A 19,393-nucleotide genomic window follows, 5' to 3' on the forward strand; every position below is an offset into this window, starting at 1 on the left:
GATACACTTATGACTTCTTGCACCAAGTTTTTTTCTATGTACCTTTGGTATCAAGGCATAACAGGTGGAACCAAAGACCCTAAGATGCTTTACCGAAGGAACATGCCCATACCACATTTCATATGGAGTCTTTTTTCTAATAGCATTAGATGGACATCTATTCTTTATATATACAACACATAGAACTGCATCAGCCCAAAACATCAGTTTTACATTTTTGAAAAACATCATGGAGCGTACCATATTTAAGATTGTCCTATTCATTCTTTCAACTACACCATTCTATTGGGGATTATAAGGCACAGTTGTTTGATGTTTGATCCCATGTTGGTGAAGATAGTTTTCAAATTCATTTGAAGTGTATTCATTTCCATTATCAGTGTGAATAAAGCCAATATGATATTGTGCATCATTTTCAATCCATGTATGAAAGTTCTTGAATGTTTGAAAAGCATCAGATTTGTTCTTCAATAAATAAACCCAACACATTCTGGTGTAGTCATCAATAAATGTCATCATATATTTATTTCCATTTGCAGAAGGAACAGGAATTGGACCACATAAATCTGAATGAAAGAGTTCAAGTGTTCTATGTGCTCTTGAATGTGAATCATGAAAGGACTGTTTGCTATGCTTTCCTAGAATGCAAGCATCACATTGCTTAAGTTTCCTAGGAATTTTAGGCAAACTAGCAACACCATTTTTCTACAACAAGCGGAGGCTGTCATAGTTCAAATGTCCAAATCTAGCATGCCATAATAAACTTGATGGAAGTGTACCTTCTTCATAATGTGAATTGTATGAGAAATGTTGTGCACGAGCAGAGGTACCTTGCAGTTTGAGAAGCCTTTCTTCTTCTGTTCCCCTCATGACAAGTGAATGGTCAAATGCTCTTCTCACCTCAAGCTTGCCATCAAACATTTGAATGGAGTGACCTTGCTAGCGGATGTGGACCAACGACAACAATTTTCTATTTTGTTGTGGGAGATATAGAACATGATGCAAAAGAAATTCTAGAAGACCAGGCAATTTAAGCCTGATTGTGCCAAGCCCTGATGGCTTGATTTTTGATTGGTCTGCAAAATATACTGCTCCATCAACATTATCAGTAAATTCTTTAAAAAAATATTTTCTAGGAGTCATGTGGCAAGTTGCTCCTGAATCAAGCAACCAATCATTTTTCCAAGAAGAAAGTGAAGTATTAAATAAGTCTTCATTTACTCTGACATTACATTGTGCCACAACATAATGAGCAGATTTAGGTGCTTTACCTTTTTCTGTGTCATTAGTTTTACCTTTCTATTGGTTTCTTTGCTGCTCAATTTTGTCCGAAGGTAACTTGCATGTATAGGCATCATGTGATCCATTTCTTTTGCAGCGTATGCAATGCAAATCTAACTTTTCTCCTTGAGATTTTCTGCCCCCCCTACCTCTGAAATATCTTCCTCTTCCTCTTCGACCACCTCTTCCTCTAGAAGGATCTTGAGCAGAATTTTCTTCTTTATGAGCAAGGCACACATCCTCTTCAGAAGATTCAAGGGTTGTCTTCTTTCCAAAAGCTTTCTCTCTTTCAACAAATTTTTTCACAAGAGAGTTAAAGGTAATATCTTTGAGATTTCCATTTGCTTGCAATGACTCAAGATAATTGGAGTAAGTAGGATAAAGTGCCTTCAGAAAAGCGATAACAGGAATATCCAATTCAACCTTAGTGGCTTTGATATCATGCATTATATCAATATTGCGCTGTTATATTATATGAACCAGTGGCAGAGGACTATGGTATGCTAGATTATACCTTAGTTATATTAAAAATGTAGCATGGAGTATTGCCAATAACATTCAATGGACAATGCTTAATGTAATAAATGGGAGTGGAAGTGTATCAGAGTATGGAGAAGGTGTTAAGTGGAGTAGGTATTAAAAAACCAGAAGTGAAGGTGTGTGATACAACGCATGATTCAATGTATAACCAATGAGATTCAATGTATAACTAACAATAATATATTATAACCAATGGAAGGTGTGGAGTGGTATCGCAATGACACAAAAGTGATATCAAGCAATATATATTATGGGTGGTATGTAACATAAAACAACATTCAACCAATGTAATACAACCAACCAAACTAGGAGCGGGATATGGATGTGGAGTTGAAAAAATATGGGAGGAGAACCTTAGGTGTTATATATTGTGCGGAGTATGGGATAAACCCCACGGTAACCACAATTAATGCAACAAAGAGGTGTGGTGTAAACCATTCAAAAACGTGACCACGATCGAACTTAATGAAATACAAGCCCATTCAAAATAGTAACACACCAGCATATCATTCCAGCGTATCACTAACATAGTCACCTTCACGCTTGCACCATTCTATCAATTAGAAAAAAAATAAAATCCAGGCTTACCACTCTTCCACTTTGCAGTAATCATGATACAACATAGTTCTTCTAAGCAGTGCAACAACCATTAATTCTTGCTCACTACTCTCCCGGAACAGTGAAGAAAACCCCAAAAATCCAAAGAGGGAGTTAAGAGCAGGCTTTAGGCAACTAACACCATCAGCAGCATACCAACGGATTATATGGGAAATGAGCAGCATACTAGCAGATTATATGTCAGAGCAGAGTAACGTATTATATGCAGGTGAATATGAATAAAAGACTGTTAGAGAAGAGCATAGAAGTAGCGCTTTGTATGCAAGGCAGAACATAGCCAAAATAGGGAGTTACAAAGCAGAGGGAAGCCAAAAAATGGCACTGGCTCTGGTAACATGTCAGACTAGGCAGTAACTCCTCAAAACAATTTGTTTATTTAATTTAGGTTGGTGTTTATTATATACATGAGGGAGAGACTATTCATTTCATCTCCCAGTGACTATTCATATTCTCTATTATTTATTTACATCAATTTCAGTTATTCACCCAATCCTGATGATTAGGTGTTAATAGAATCATTAAAGAAAAGAATGAAGAATGGTTTTAATATTACAAACATGGAGCATCTTCACTACTACTTGGTCATTTAAGTAACTCAGGATCCAATGTACACATTTATTTGCAAAAAATATTATATTGGATAGATGTTGACAAAGTTTTGCATGTATAACTGTAATCCTATCTCTAATCCAATAGAATAAAATTGGAGCTAACATAAAAATAAGGGGATTAGTTTGAGGATGCAAATAAATATAGACAACCTATGGGGAGTCTTATCTATCTACTATTACTATTCCATATATTTCATTTATAATTGGATTGTGTTCACCATGTTCTCTAACCCTGGTCATCCTTTTGTACCAATTAAACTGAGTTATTTTATTGATTTTAGCTAATTTGGCCTTTTACATCTTTTAGTAGAAGTTTTTCTAATTTTGTTTGTTGTTAACTTTGGATTAACTGTTAAATTTACTGCCAAACTGATAGTTATGTCGAATTTAGGCCTTAAGTACCTTTTCGCAGGCCCTTTACATGTTTTTCTACCATAGGACTGGGTCTCTAGCTAGGCCTTTTAGGTGCTAAGTCCTTTTTACCTATTAGGGGCCAAAATTTCTTTGTTTTAAGCTTCGTAGCATTGGTCTATTTCTATGTGAAATAACCAAGGGTCAGGAGATAATTCTATAGCTCTTTATTTCCCAATACATTTCTTTTAACTGCTCAAAATAACTTCTGTTGGGTGGTTGTTGGAAATAATACTGAGAGGGGGGGAGGGTGAATTAGTATTATCAAAGTCTTTTCAACTTATATAGATATTTGCAGTTATGACTAATGAAAATTGTGTATGCCTTCCAGAGTTATAATTTAATATATTCTTCAGATGTGGGTGATTAATCTGAGTGTCAGAACCATATAACAGTAAACAGGAACATGAAAAATAGAGCAACCAATCACACCAAAGAACACAAGGTATAAGGTGGAAACCAAATGTGGGTGAAAACCACCTGCTGCAATATGTCTCTATCTTCTTTCAATTAGAAACTTCTTTTTACAATGATTTTGTACTGGTGCAGTCTTATACCAGCACGCAGGCTTCAACCCGCAGAAGGCTACAACCTTCTCTTTTCTCTCAACGACCACGTTTCATGAATTTTCAAACTGGATCCATGAATAACAATCAAACTTAAAATAGATTTGCAATTAATCAACTTCCTTGTGAAACTACGGAATCAATAAATTCTCAAAACACAGTACCAGTAACCAGACACTAATTCAAAACCCATAACACAGTAGTAACAAAAAGAAGCAGTTAAAACAGATTTCAAGAAAAGTCTGCAACTTCACCAACAGAAACCTGTGCACATCCGCAGCTTCTCTGAGTCTAATCTGCGGGTCTCCGCGCCCACACTGTGTCAGTCCTGCGAACTTCGCACCTGTGGTGTGCAAAACATGCGAACCTTCGCACCTGCGGTGTGTAAAACCTGCGAACCTCCGCACCTTTTCTTTGATAAACCTGCGGATCTCCGCACTTTCTCCTTTACTGGCCTACGGATCTCCGCACCTGCACCGTGTCGCACCCGCGGTCCCGCGGTTATAGAGTTTTTCAGACTTGAAGTATACCATAGACTATCAAATTTACAGATCTAATCATGCGCCAAGGAGATCTCGACCCATCAGTAGATCCACCTTATAAAGCTTAGGTTTCTCCTTAATTCAGATCCAGCTATTACTCACCAACCGATCACAAGAATTTCAGATCTTGCTCTCCTTAAGATATTCAACACATGAGTTCTCAGCCAAATGATATCCTTTCCTTTTTATAGACAAGCCCTTATTCTAACCATGGACCAAAACCATAGAAAGCCCATACAAGGGACCCAAAACCGGGGTTCAATGCTTTAGAAACAAAACCATGGACCAAAACCATAGGATGAAAAATGTCGGACTAAATACCATGTATCAATCATAAAATTTCTCACGTGCACGCGCTTCTCTGCATGAAAGTGTGTGAATTTGACGTCTGCACCTTTTGTTCGGAGAACCTGCGGGTATGTCCACACCTCTTGTTCGGAGCACCTGTGGGCCCACGGATTTTGTTCGGCGCACCTGTGGGTATCTCATTTTCTATCATTTTGAGAGCCTGAACTATGATTTGCCACTTGAGTGAGTTGCCATCAAGGACAATACTTATGCCATAGCGCCACACCTATGTCATAATGCCAACAATCTCCCCCTTTGGACTTGATGGCAACCCCAAGATCCTCAAAGTCATTCTCCCCCTTTGTCATCAAGGGCAAAGGGTTATGCTCCCCCTGAGAACATGTTGAAAACTCTGTTCTAGTGTGCTGATCGTGCTCCCCTTGATTGTAGGCCAGATCTTGTCAAAAAAAAATATAAGACATATTAGCAGCATTATTCAAATCAACATCCATGTTCTTCTTCTGTACTTGCTCCTCCAAGATCTTCTACCATAATGCCAACAATGCATATTTAGAAGAAAATATGCTCCCCCTAAACCTGTGCTAATCGGTCTCTGACCAATCCATGTACGTGTATACCCCATATGAAATTCGCGTACAACAGACAAGATTCAACAGCAAGATGATGCATGAACTACTCCCAACTTTTGTCTAAGGTATTCAAATGTTTCCCTGGGCAATGGTTTGGTGAGAATATTAGCAACTTGTTCCTTAGAGGGAACATACTCCAATTTGACCTTTTGTTCCAACACTTGTTCCCGGAGAAAATGATACTTGATCGGTATGTGCTTAGTCTTTGAATGCATGACAGGATTCTTTGAGATACTGATAGCACTTGTATTATCACATAAGATGGAGATAGGTGGAGTACAAGTGATTTGAAAATCCTGCAAAGTTTGCATCATCCAAAGGAGTTGTGTGCAACAAGATGCGGCAGCCACATATTCTGCTTTAGCTGTAGATAAAGCAATCGAACTCTGTTTCTTGCTGAACCGAGGTACTAATTTGGAACCCATAAAGAATGCACCACCACTTGTGCTTTTTCTGTCATCCACGCTTCCAGCCCAATCTGCATCTGTATAAGCATGAAGTGTGAGATCCGTATCTCTAGGATACCATAAGCCATAGTTTTGAGTTCCTTGAAGATACTTGAAAATTCTCTTTACTGCCTGAAGATGAGTTTCCTTTGGATTTTCCTGAAATATTCCAACTATTCCCACTGCATGCATGATGTCTGGTCAGGTACTTGTCAAATAAAGAAAACTTCCGATCATGGATCTATAGGTTGGTTGATGCGCTGCTGCTGATTCATCATTTGCACTGAGATTGCATCCTGTAACCATAGGGGTACATACTGGTTTCGAATCTTCCATGCCATATTTCTTCAATATCTGCTTGAGGTACTTGGTTTGAGATAAAAAGATACTGCCTTCATTTTGTTGGATTTGTAGACCAAGAAAATATGTCAGTTCTCCAAGCAATGACATTTCGAATTATTTCTGCATTACCAAGGCAAAGTTTTGACTCATAGCTTCTTCATTGCTGCCAAAGATAATATCATCTACATACACAACAAGTGTGTAAAATTTGTCATTTTCAATTTTTATATAAAGATTGCTATCTGCTGATCCTTTTGAAAAACCTTGTTGATGAAGGTATTTGTCCAAACGATAGTACCAAGCCCTTGGAGCCTGTTTAAGACCATAGAGAGCCTTTTTTAGTCTTCATACAAGATTTGGATCATTCCCAAGGATGAAACCATCTGGTTTCTCAATGTACACTTCTTCTTCTAAGTCTCCATTCAAAAAGGCTGATTTCACATCCATTTGAAATACTTTGAACTTCTGAAAGCTAGAGAGAGCAAGAAACATTCTGATGGCCTCAAGTCTAGCAACGGTAGCAAAAGTTTCTTCAAAGTCTATTCCTTCTTGTTCAGCATACCCTTTACAAACAAGTCTGGCCTTGTTTCTAATTACTTCCCCATTTTCATTCAACTTGTTTTTGAAGATCCATTTTGTCCCTATGACATTCTTATCTTTTGGTCTAGGAACCAACTCCCAAGTGTTATTCTTTTCAATCTGCTCAAGTTCTTCATCCATTACCTTGACCCAACATTCATCTTTGCATGCCTCTTTTACAGTTTATGGTTCAGTGGAGGAGAGTAATGCCAAATAGCTTGAGGCTTCTGCAATTTTTCTTCTTGTTTGTATACATGCCTCTTTCTGCCCCAGAATTTGAGTTTCTGGATGATTCTTCTGAACGTATCTGGAAGGAGTATTCTCTTCTATCCTTGTCTATTCTGCTGGTGCCTCTTGAACTTCTTCTTCATCATAACTCTGATTGGATGTTGAAGGATAGTGCTCATCATCTTCAAAATCTTTGGACTTTACTTGCTTAGGAATGTTTCCTTCTTCATCCACCACTACATCAATGCTGTCAACAATTCTTCCAAGTCTTTTATTGTAACACTTGTATGCTTTGCTGTGGGGAGAATATCCAAGGAGAATGGCTTCATCTGCTCTAGGTTCAAACTTTCCAAGATTTTCATCAGTATTTTTAATATAGCATTTGCTTCCAAAAATTTTGAAATGTTTTACCGTAGGAGTCTTACCATACCAGAGCTCATGAGGAGTTTGAGTGCTGTTCACCCGGACATTTGTCTTGTTGAGAATAACAACTGCAGCAAATGCAGCTTCACCCTAGAAAGTTGCAGGAGTTCCAGACTCATCCATCATAGCACGAGCCATTTGTTGAACTGTTCTGTTCATCCTTTCCACTACTCCATTTTGCTGAGGAGTCCTTGCAGTAGAGAATTCCCTTCTTATTCCATGTTCTTCACAAAAATCGAAAAATTCATTTGAGGTAAACTCCCCACCTTTGTCAGACCTGAGGCATTTAATTTTGTGATCTGATTCGTTTTCAACCAAGGTTTTGAAAGATTTGAATTTTTCGAAGGCTTTGTCTTTGTGCTTCATAAGTCCTATCCAACACATCCTGGAAAAGTCGTCAGTGAATAATATAAAGTATTCTTCTCCTCAAGGTGACCTTTTCCTAGATGGACCACATACATCAGTATGGACTAGTTCAAGCAGCCTGCTAGCTGATCCTTCCTTCTCAGGGAATTTAGTTCTGGTTTGCTTACCAAACTAACATGATTTGCATATTGTATTTGTTGGCATTTTGATGTCTGGAAGACCACGAACTACCTGGTATTTGCATGCTTTCCTTATCTGTGAGAAGCTTAGATGCCCCAATCTTCTGTGCCATAGCCAGTGTTCATCATTCTTGCTTAGATAGCATTGATGTTGTCCTTCTTTGAATATGTATAAATTATTTGGAGTTCTTATGCCTTTGATCATTGTTTTTCTTGTATCAAGATCACAAACACTACATCCATTTGATTGAAATATTACCTCAGTTCCTTGATCGCACATCTGACTGACACTCAATAGATTATGCTTTAAGCCATCAACATACATGACATTTCTAGCTTTGACCTTTTCCTTTAACTGAACAGAACCTTTACCTTTTATGAGAGCAGGGGTGTCATTTCCAAAGGAGACCTTCTTCTCCTTCTCTAAGGCACTATATGACTGAAGTTTTTCTTTATCACCCGTCATATGTTTCGAACATCCACTGTCGATGTACCATTGATTTTCTTGCCCTTCCGCATATAAAGCTATACCACATCTCTCTGGTTGTGGTTCCTTCATTCTCCATGTTTTGGCATTTGAGGCTTGCTCCTTCTGAGTTGTCTGTCGAAACCTGCTCCTGCATTCAGAATCTTCATGACCGAAATTGTTACAAATAGAACATTCTATTTCATTTTCAAGAGCAGAAAAGTTATTGTAGGTTCTTTTCATGATCCCAGTCATACTCCTCTGTTTTTGAGCTTCTCTAGTCATGATTGTCTTATAGGCAACACATTGAGCTGCTTTGTGACCAAAGTTATGACAAGAGAAACATTGGCCCTGTGATTATCAAATCTACTAGCCAAATGATTGTAGTTTCTATTGACATCCATTCTTGAGGCAAATTGAAAAGGTTTTACCTGAGGCTGGTTGTAGCTTATGTTTGTCCTTAAAGTAGATTGCCCTCGATTTACTTGGTAGTCTTTGTTCATTCTTGAGGTAAATTGTCCCTGATTTACCTGGTGATTTCCATTGGGTCTTTGTTCACTTCTCCTTGCTGCATCAAGATAAATTTTGGAGGTAGATGGTTTCTGTGCTTGGGTTGTTTCTTCATTATATCCCAGACCTGTCTTGATTAGTGGAGAACACTGCACTTTGATAATCTCATCTAACGTTTCAGATCCTTTAGCAAATCTAAGATTAAGAGCTTTAGTTTTCTCAATCTATTTTCTAAGTCCCACAATTTCACATTCTAACTTTTCATGATGTTTTTCCCTTTCATCCAGTTGACATTGCAGAGTATCAATAATCATATTTTTCTCTTCTAAACAAATTTTGAGTTTAGAAATCTCTTCATAAAGACCTTATTCATCTATAGCATCCATGAAATCATCATCTTCAAAAGCCATTAAAAGTCTATAATTATTACCTTGTTCATCTTCATCACTATTTGAAAGTCCATCACTGTCTTCATGAGTGTAATAGCTTTTCTTATTTACATTCCGTTTCTTGTTCCATCTAACAGGTTCCTTACCTTTGTCAAGATTATCTTTATGAGGACACTTGGCAACATAGTGACCGACTCTTCCATAAGCAAAGCATTTGAAAGGCAACTTACCTCTAAATCTTCCAGCACCCCGTTGAAGGTTCTTCACAAAATTTGATTCTTCCTCTTCTTCTGACATATGTCATGTCTCATAGTAATCTCCTTTGCCTGAAGCCTTGAATGCAGCCTCTCTCCTGTCTGATGGTCCTCCTTTCCTCATTTTGTAAGCAGTTATAATTCCGTGCAGCTGTGACATGGTAAGGTTTTGTAGATTCTGTTTTTCTTCTATTGCAGAAACTTTTGATTCAAACTTAGATGACAAAGATCTTAGAACCTTTTCAACCACAACAACCTCTTTTATTTCTTCACCCAAGTTTTTCATACAATTAACAATCTCATCTATACGTAGGAAATAGTTAGCCACACTTTCATCATTGTACATTTTGAGATTTTCATACTGAATTATGAGGGTTTGAAGTTTTGCTCGTTTTACCTGTTCATCTCCTTCATAGCTCAGAACGATCTTATCCCATATTTCTTTTGCGGATTTGTACTGCATAACCTTGATGAATTCTAATTGAGATAGACATCCTAATAGAGTATTGACAGCCTTTGCATTTGTTTCATATTGCATCTTACTAGTTGGATCTGTAGGATTTGCTGAAGGAAAAGTGTACCCTGTATCTATGATATCCCAGACTTCTGTACCAAGAGATTGAAAATAGGCTGTGACTCTTACCTTCCAATAGACAAAGTTGGTCCCATCAAAAATTGGTGGCCTGATTGATGCTTCTCTCTCGTAGTTGTTCATGATGATAGATCTTCCTTCAAGCGATCAAGCTTCTTCTGAAGGACCTACTCTGATCCCAATTGTTGGAAATAATACTGAGAGGAGGGGGGGGTGAATCAGTATTATCAAAATCTTTTCAACTTATACAGATATTTGCGGTTATGACTAATGAAACTTGTGTATGCCTTCCAGAGTTATAATTTAATATATTCTTCAGATGTGGATTATTAATCTGAGTGTCAGAACCATATAACAGTAAATAGGAACATGAAAAATAGAGCAACCAATCACACCAAAGAACACAAGGTATAAGGTGGAAACCAAATGTGGGTGAAAACCACCTGCTGCAATATGTCTCTATCTTCTTTCAATTAGAAACTTCTTTTTACAATGATTTTGTACTGGTGCAGTCTTATACCAACACGCAGGCTTCAACCCGCAGAAGGCTACAACCTTCTCTTTTCTCTCAACGACCACGTTTAATGAATTTTCAAACTGGATCCATGAATAGCAATCAAACTTCAAATAGATTTGCAATTAATCAACTTCCTTGTGCAACTATGGAATCAATAACTTCTCAGAACACAGTACCAGTAACCAGACACTAATTCAAAACCCAGAACACAACAGTAACAGAAAGAAGCAGTTAAAACAGATTTCAAGAAAAGTCCGCAACTTCACCAACAGAAACTTGCGCACATCCGCAGCTTCTCTGAGTCTAATCTGCGGGTCTTCGCACCCACACTGTGTCAGTCCTGCGAACTTCGCACCTGCGGTGTGAAAAACATGCGAACCTTCGCACCTGCGGTGTGCAAAACTTGCGAACCTCCGCACCTTTTCCTTGATAAACCTGTGGATCTCCGCACTTTCTCCTTTACTGGCCTGCGGATCTCCACACTTGCACCGTGTTGCACCTGCGGTCCTGTGGTTATAGAGTTTTTCAGACTTCAAGTATACCACAGACTATCAGATTTATAGATCCGATCATGCGCCAAGGAGATCTCGACCCATCAGTAGATCCGCCTTATATAGCTCAGGTTTCTCCTTGATTCAGATCCAGCTATTATTCACCAACCAATCACAAGAATTTCAGATCTTTCTCTCCTTAAGATATTCAACACATGAGTTCTCAGCCAAATGATCTCCTTTCCTTTTTATAGACAAGCCCTTATTCAAACCATGGACCAAAACCATAGAAAGCCAATACAAGGGATCCAAAATTGGGGTTCAATGCTTTAGAAACAAAACCATGGACCAAAACCATAGGATCAAAAACATCGGACTAAATACCATGGATCAATCATAAAATTTCCCACGTGCATGCGCTTCTCTGCATGAAAGTGTGTGAATTTGATGTCCACACCTTTTGTTCGGAGAACCTGCGAGTATGTCTGCACCTCTAGTTCGGAGCACCTGTTGGCCCGCAGCTTTTGTTCGGCACACCTACAGGTATCTCATTTTCTATCATTTTGAGAGCCTGAACTGTGATTTGCCACTTGAGTGAGTTGCCATCAAGGACAATACTTATGCCATAGCGCCACACCTGTGTCATAATGCCAACAATCTCCTTCGATCCATGTTGTCATGTGGGGCTGTCCATCTGTTCTGTGATTGGTCGCCTTTGTCCTCCATGTCCCGACACCTCTTCTCTCAATTCATTCCCTTTGTTCCCTTTGATAATCCATCGAGGTCATTTCTACGGGATGATGTGTCTTGCGGGGTCCTCTTAGCCTCAATCTAATTTTTTTCCGCTTTGTGAACCTGCTAATGTCAACCTGTTTCAACGCCTTCCTTAGCTGCACCTTTTATAAACCATTAGGGTGGGCCTTACAGGCTTAGCTGTCAAGAAGGGTCCTCCCACTACTACTGGGAGCCAATAAAAAGACAATCAGGCTAAATCAACCACCATGTTTGCCCAACGCCTTTTTCAAAACACATCCCTTGCGCACTTCTTTAAGTCTTCTAGGCTATATCCACTAGGATGACATCACCTGTGCCAGATGTTTGCTTGTGATAGGTGACATGTGTAACTCAAATATGGGGCACTTTGGGTACCCAAAAATTCCAAAATTTCTTGCCACGTTTCCACCTCTGATTTGCAACCATTCACATGTTTGTTAGGCATTGGATAATCTAGCACTCCCCGTGTGTTTCGCGACATGGCTTAACCAAGTCTCATGGATTCATTAACTCTGGCGATGCATCCATTTACTAACAGCTACGGGTTTTGGTGTAATGAAACTTGTGATTCCAACAAGTTGTATCAGAGCCTAAGGTCTCGAGTTCGAATCACACTCAACTCACGTTGGGGGGAAGATTGTTGGGCATTGGCTAATCCAGTGCTCCCTGTGTGTTTCACGACATGGATTAACTATCTCTTGTGGACCTGTTAACTCTAGTGATGCATCCGTTTACTAACACTTGCGGGTTTTTGTGTAACGAAAATCGCGATTCCAACAATGTTTTCACCTATCCTGTCAGAGAGGAGAGAGAAAGGGTCCTCAAGGCCTTGTTTTTCACTAATTTCCTTTGTAAAAAATTTAAAGGGTCTCAACCATTTTCCTTTATGCTGCATAGTTTTCTGTTAGGTCGGCTCTCCTTTGCGCTATCTCTTTTTTATCCCTCCGAGATGCACCTCCAAGATAGCCCTCAGTTGGCTGAGCTATCGGAGTGGGGACCTCCACTCACTTCTCATTTGTTTGAATTCTCTGATGTCATGTCTTGTTGTGATTATCTCCTTGTGCTTCTGCTTGTGTGCCCCTTGCAATCCTTGAGGGTTCACCTGCTAGGGTAAGGCTGTCAGAATCGCGTCACAACTTGGCATCATCTTGCCCTTTGCATTCGAGCACTATTTTAATTTTTCTAGGGTATATTTGTTGGGATAACTTCGTCAGGTATTCTCCACCAACACCCAATAATAAAACTTCCGACTGCTGGATGTTGACCTTGTTAGCCCACTCCTTAGTTTGGATGCTACGCCACAATCACCACTATTTCTTGTTTCTTTTCCAAACTTTGTTATGCACCAAAGGGTTCCTAAAATCCTTCTAACTCTGCTAAATTTGACTTGGGGTCACCAAATTTTGACTGGCTCTATATTTTGATATAGGAGTCCATTTTTAGTGTTCCACATACCATTGGAAATCTCTTTCCAAACTCTTTCTATTTGGGTGGGTTTGACCTATGCTTGAGAGGATTTTCTTCACCAAAAATGGCTTCAAAATATCTGCACCACTCTTATCCATGTTTCTCTTTTATACTTCTTCTTTGAACTCGATCTCTTGAGGCCTTCTTTGACACCTGTGCCACCTGTAATCATCAATGAATACCCTGTTGCCATCAATTAAAACATAATTCCTACATTCTTCCCCTTTGGCATTGATGACAATACCAAGATCAAATAAAACTTCCTTATCAAATTTGAATGTCTCTTTTGAATGTTGCTCCCCTTGAGATGTACCTCTCTTATGCTTTGTTGTTTTTACTATGATGCTACTGATTCTTCTGTTCTTGTTGTTGCTTGATCTTCAACATATATCTCTCCATTGTTTGATCACAATACAACTTTCTTCACTTTTATTTTTATTTTTATCACTACTAACTCTCCCCCTTTGACATCAATGAAAAATACACTAACACACTCCCCATGTCAACATGCTCCTGTGGACCTGGTCGCTTCATATTGATATGTTGAAAACACAAAAACTTCCTTTCTTCCTCTTTGAAGGAAGAGCTAGTGTAGGGATGCGAGAGAAGTAACTACCAGTCTTTGCCTCAAATACTCAAATTATTCTCTAGGCAAGGACTTGGTGAAATTATCAGAAACTTGTTCTTTTGTAGGAACATAATCCATCTTCACAATCTGATTTGCATCCCACTCTCTCATGAAGTGATACTTTATTGGATTATGCTTTGTCGTATAGTGAAAATCTGGATTCTTTGACATGCTTGTTCCACTTGTGTTGTCATAAATAATGAGAATAATCTAATCATAGAACACTTGTACATCATGCAAGGTTTGCTTCATCCACAAAAGTTGAGTGCAACAAGAAGTTGTTGCAATGTAATATGCTTTAGTTTTATATAAGGAAATGGATGCTTTCTTCTTGCTCAACCATGAAACTAGACATTCTCCAAGAAAGAAATCATCACCACTTGTGCTCTTTTGATCATCTACATCACCTGCCCAATCAACATCAGTAAAAACAATTAATGAGAATTTTTTACCTCTTGGGTACCAAATCCATAGTCTATTGTTGCTCTGAGATATCTAAGAATCCACTTGGATGCTAATATATGGCTTTGTTTGGGAGCTGCTTGAAATATTCCAACTATAGAAATGACATGCACGATGTCTAGTCTTGAAACTGTCAAATATAAGAGGTTTGCAATGATGGATCTATATAAATTCTAGTCCACTGCTGGAGATTCATCCATCTTGCTAAGTTTGCAACTTGTCACTATTGGAGTGATCACTAAAGAACATTCTTTCATGCCAAATTTATTCAGCACTTCTTTGAGATACTTACTTTGAGAGATAAAAATTCCTTCGGGGGTCTGCATAATCTACAACCCAAGGAAGTAGGAATGCTCCCCAAGAATGGACATCTCAACCTCGACCATCATATCAAATGAAAATTCAATGGTCAACAAATTTAAATCACTAGAAAATATGATTCCATCAACATATACGACCACCACAATTAGTTTGCAATCTTTTTTTTTGACATATAAGTTTCTATCAGTTGCATCTCTTTTAAATCCACAATTGAGCAGGTAGTTGTCTAGCTTTGAATACTAAGTCCTAGGGGATTTCTTAAGACCATACACAACCTTCTTGAGTCTTAAAACATAATCTGGTTTCTCTCTTAGCTGAAAAATCTTCTGGTTTCTCTATGTACACTTCCTCTTGTAGTTCTCCATTGAGATAGAAAGATTTGGCATCCATTTGATAGATTTTGAATTTCCTAAAATAAGAAAATGCCAAACACATTCTTATTTCTTCTAATCTAGCATCAGGAGCAAAAGTTTCATCAAAATTAAATCCCTCTATTTGAGCATAGGCTTTGCATACCAATCTAGACTTGTTTCTTACCACTTCTCCATGATCTTTGAATTTATTCCTAAAAGCCCACTTTGTTCCAATGACATTCTTATTAGTAGGTGTTGGAACAAGTTCCCAAGTATGATTTTTCTCTATTTGGTCCAATTCTTCATTCATTGATTTTAACCAATGTTGGCCTTTACTGGCTTGTCCAACATCTTTTGGTTCCTTCATGGACAACATGGAAACATGTGCATGGCTGGGGGTTGAGCAACTTCCTTCTAGTATGCACACTAGTATTTAATTCACCAATAATCTGATGAGATGGGTGGTGTTTTTATACATACCTTGGGGGATATTTGGCTTGAGGACTGGAAGGTTCTTCATCATCTTCTTCTGTAGATGGCTCAACACATTCTTCACCAATGTTGACTAGTTCGTCAGTGCTGGTTTTTACTAGTTGTTTCTCTTATTGCTCAATGTGTTTGTCCACCTTTACATTAATATAGTCAACAATCCTCTTGATATTTTTATTATAACATTTGTATCCTTTTTTGGTGTGTGAATATACCATAAAAATGCTTTCATATGCCCTTGCATCGAATTTTCCAAGATTCTTATAATTTCTCTTGATGTAGCATTTGCTACAAAAAACTTTGAAGTGTTTAACTAGTGCAGGTCTACCATTTTGAAACTCATAAGGAGTCTTGTCACTCAGTCTAAAATGAGCTTTGTTGAGGATGAGCACTGTTGTATGAATAACTTCTGCCTAAAACCTCTACTGGACATTCCTTTCGTTCATCATGGCTCTGGCTAACCGTTGCACCAGTTTGTTTGCTCTTTCTACTACACCATTTTGTTGGGGAGTATTTGCTATTATAAACTTCCTTTTGATGCCATATGTTTTATAGAATTCATAAAATTCTTTCAAAGTGAACTCACCTCCATTGTCTGACCTTATGCTTTTGATTTTGCAATCAATGTCATTCTCATCCATAGCCTTGAACTCTTTAAACTTCCCAAAAGATTCAAATTTATCTTTGATGAAAGAAACCGACATCACCCAACTAAAATCATTAATTATTAGCATAAAATATAATTTACCTGTGGGTTACTTCATTCTGGATGGTCCACTCAGATCCATGTTTACCAGATGCAATGGATTTTCTGATGAGTTCTATTTGGCCTTGAATGGAACTTGGGTTTGATTTCATAGTTGGTAGGACTTGCAAATAATATTCTTTGGTTTTGAAATCTTGGGATAATCCTTCACACCTTTTTTATTGCTAAGATTGATTATCTGATCAAAGTTCATATTTCCAAGTCTGTTATGCCATAACCGACTCTCATCAATCTTTGACAAGAAACATCTCTCTGTCTTCTCTTTGAGCACATAAACATTATTATTTTTTCTCATAGCCTCAAACATTATCCCATATGTGCATGTAGACATGATTTGAAAAAATTGGCTTTAAAAATCACATCATAGCCTTAATCACACATCTCAGATACACTAAGAAAGTTATGCTTCAACCCATTAACATATAAAACATTCTTGGCTTTCCCTTTGGCATTTGATAGGCTGAGCACTCCTTTTGCAATAATTTTACTTGGAACATTGTTGCCAAAATTTACATTACCTTTTTCAACTAGTTCCCATGCCAAAAACTTGCTTTTGTCTCCTAAAATGTGCTTAGAACAATCACTGTCCACATACTAATGCCTCCTTTCATTCTGTGCATACAAAGCAATATCACATTGCTCTAATTTCTTCTTTTCTTTCCATACCATGGGTTTTTTATTCATTTTCTCAATTAATGGCTCTATATTCTTCTCCTTTTAGCTTGCAACTAATTGCTATATGCCCAAAATTTTGACATTTAAAACATTGCACCAAATAATTCATAGGAGAAAAATAATTACTATACTCGGGTCTTCTTTTATTACACTGAAGTATTCTTCTAGATATGGGCTTCCTGTAGGAAAGATTGACTTTGAAATTTGGTGCTCTATGACCATAATTCATGCATGTGATATAACACCCTGGGAAAATATCATTATACCTGGAAGGTTGACTTCTATGCTAGGCTGAATTCTGGGAAGTTTGATTTTCTTAGCCAACATTTTGCTTTTGTTGATGCTATTTTTTATGGATCTGATTTTTGGGCTGCATGTCTCCCTTTTGATGTTGCACAGTCAATTTACTTGCTACTAGAAGAAAGGTATTTTGTTTCTTTCCCTTAAGATTTTCTATTGCACTGGACTTTGCTTCAAAGCCAAGACAACTTCGATATTTAAAGACTCCCTGCACTTCCAATATTTCATTTAAATCTTCAGTCCCATTTCCAATTTTTTGGTTGAAACTGAGCTATGTTTTGGCCTTCTCCAACTCCTTCTTTAGTTGGACAATTTTTCCTTCTAGCCTTTCACATGCTTGAACTCTGTTATTTAACTATTGGTTCAGAGAATCTTGAATCTTCTTACCTTCTTCTATTTGCAAAAGCAATGGCTTGACAACTTCAACCTTTTATTTTATCAAATACTCCTTCTGGGATTTGTTTTTCTTCCTCAACTTCTCTATTTCCTCAAGTGCACTTACCAGTTCTCCTTCAAGATCGACTTCTCCCTCTCCATCATCAAGATTAATATCCTTGACTAGCATATTTTCAATGGCCATCGAGATAAATTATTTAGTACTCTCATCATCTCTGTCCTCATCTAAGGATTGGACGGGTTCACTTTCCAAGGAGCCCTCCTCTTGATAATAAAAGACCCTCTTCTTGGACTTCTTTCTATCCTTTCGAACTTTATTGAATATTTGTTCTTATTTTTAGGACACTTTGATGCCTAGTGAACAAATTTTCCACAAATTAAACACTTGAATGGTAGCTTACCTTTATAATTGCCTGATCCATGCTTGAGCTTCCTCACAAATTTGGCTTCTTCTTTATCTATTTGATAGGAGCCATCATGCTCTTATTTTCACTTATTTTTTGCTTTGAAGGCTGAATTCTTTGGTTGCAGCATTTCCTTTAGAAATCCTCATCTCATAGGCAATGAGTGTAACAAGTAATTGATCTAGAGTAAAATTATTTAGATTACAGATATCTTCAATGGTTGAGACCTTGGGATTAAACCTTTTAGGAGAATTCTTAACACCTTTTGAACTACTACAACTTAATCTAGCTCCTCATCAAACCCTCTTATGGTGTTCACAGCTTCATCAACTCTTAAAAAATACCGTGTGATACCTTCATCATCATGAATACTTAAAGATTCAAATTGCATCCTATACCCTTGGAGTTTAGCTTTCTTTAACTTGTTGTCTCCTTCATAGCAGCTTCTCATCTTGTCCAAAATAGATTTGGCAGATGTGTGGTCCATTACTTTGAGAAGCTTTAGTTTAGGTAGGCCAACAAGCAAGGAATTCATTGCTTTAGAAGTGCACGTGAATATGATCTTATGATATTTGGTAACCACTACTAGAGGCTTTTTATATTCTTCTTCCACAACATCCCACACATCAACTCCAAGTGATTGAATGTAGGTCTTCATCCTTACTTTCCAAAACATGTAGTTTGTTCCATTGAACATAGGTGCCCTGTTGGTAAAACCTCCTTCCTAGCTTTCCATGGTCCTTGATGTTTCTTCCAACTATTAAATAATATTAAGTATCTAATGCTCTGATACCCATTGTTGGAAACCATGTCAATACTGAGAGGGGGATGAATTAGTATTGTAGGAATTTTTTCCCAAAAACAAATTATTTTACTTTGTGCAAGAACAATAGGAAGCCATAGAATTCTTTAAATAACTAGTTAAATAAGCATGACATGCAATAATTTCAGCAATCAATGGAACACACAAAGAAAAAATAACTTCTTCAATTCATTCTCAAAGAAAGCTACAACTTATTATTATAATTATCTGGCTACAACCAACAGGGAGCTACAACTCGATTTATCA

General features: G+C 37.8%; 1 pseudogene; it reads right to left on the minus strand.

The window, feature by feature from the left end:
- LOC149260458 (aspartate aminotransferase, cytoplasmic isozyme 1-like) overlaps window positions 1-18,104 on the minus strand; it is an 86,538-nt pseudogene extending 68,434 nt beyond the window's left edge.
- Window positions 18,105-19,393: the final 1,289 nt, after the last annotated feature.

The sequence above is a fragment of the Pinus tabuliformis genome, chromosome 6 (genome assembly GCF_031772625.1).
Source record: "Pinus tabuliformis cultivar Carrire ecotype Pingquan chromosome 6, CPIR1, whole genome shotgun sequence".
NCBI classification, from domain to species: Eukaryota; Viridiplantae; Streptophyta; class Pinopsida; order Pinales; family Pinaceae; genus Pinus; species Pinus tabuliformis.